We start from the raw sequence: 775 nt of genomic DNA, 5'->3' as shown, positions 1-775 counted from the left end.
GGTGTGGGGATGAGAAGAAGCAGAGTCCACCACAGGTCTCATTCCCAGACCCATCCGGTAACTGTCAGGTTCAGTAACTGTAAAGTCTGGGGTTTTGGGGGTGGGGAGCTGCAGGTAAGTCCTGGGGAGAGCGAAAGCTACTTTAGGACCCTCCCCTTGAATGTTCCAGGCAGCAACCCCCGTCTCTTATTTCTTCCCCCACCCAAAGAATGCCGGCCACTAGGAGTGAGTGACCAGCGCCTGCGGGTTAGAGCTATTTTGGGCAGGAGAGCAGGCGTCGGATTCCAGCGTTCCAGGCAGGGGGAAGGGACGAGGGTTAGGCCTGAGGCGCTTTCCGACTCCCCAGCCTGCTGTGGGCGAGGCTCTAGGAGGTGAGCTAGCTTCCCGCCCCTCCTATCCCTGGCCTCAGTCTCCCATCCGTGTAAGGGCCGGGCAGCAAGGCTTTCATCTTTTGCAATTGAGAGAACTGAGAGAACGCTTCCTGATTGTTCTCATGGCTTAGAAATACCCCTTGATTTGCATTCGAAGGAAATTAGGAGCGCTGAACGCAGTCGACGGGTGGCCAGTTGCCGGACTAGTTCGCAGTCCTAACTACCCCTTGACTAGTCTTAGAGGGCCAAAGGCCTGAAGTTGGGCGGGGCACCCCTCCCCCATTTTCCTGGTCCTGAAGGCTCCGTACCACCCGGACCGGCCGCCGGGGTGTGTCCTGGAACGGACTTGCCTGGCCGTGGGGGCGAGGCTTCCATGATGGGGCGTGACTTTTAGGGTGGGGGCG

The sequence above is a fragment of the Mandrillus leucophaeus genome, unplaced genomic scaffold (genome assembly GCF_000951045.1).
Source record: "Mandrillus leucophaeus isolate KB7577 unplaced genomic scaffold, Mleu.le_1.0 Scaffold22, whole genome shotgun sequence".
In the NCBI taxonomy this organism is placed as follows: domain Eukaryota; kingdom Metazoa; phylum Chordata; class Mammalia; order Primates; family Cercopithecidae; genus Mandrillus; species Mandrillus leucophaeus.
Note: the sequence above shows the minus strand (reverse complement) of the source record.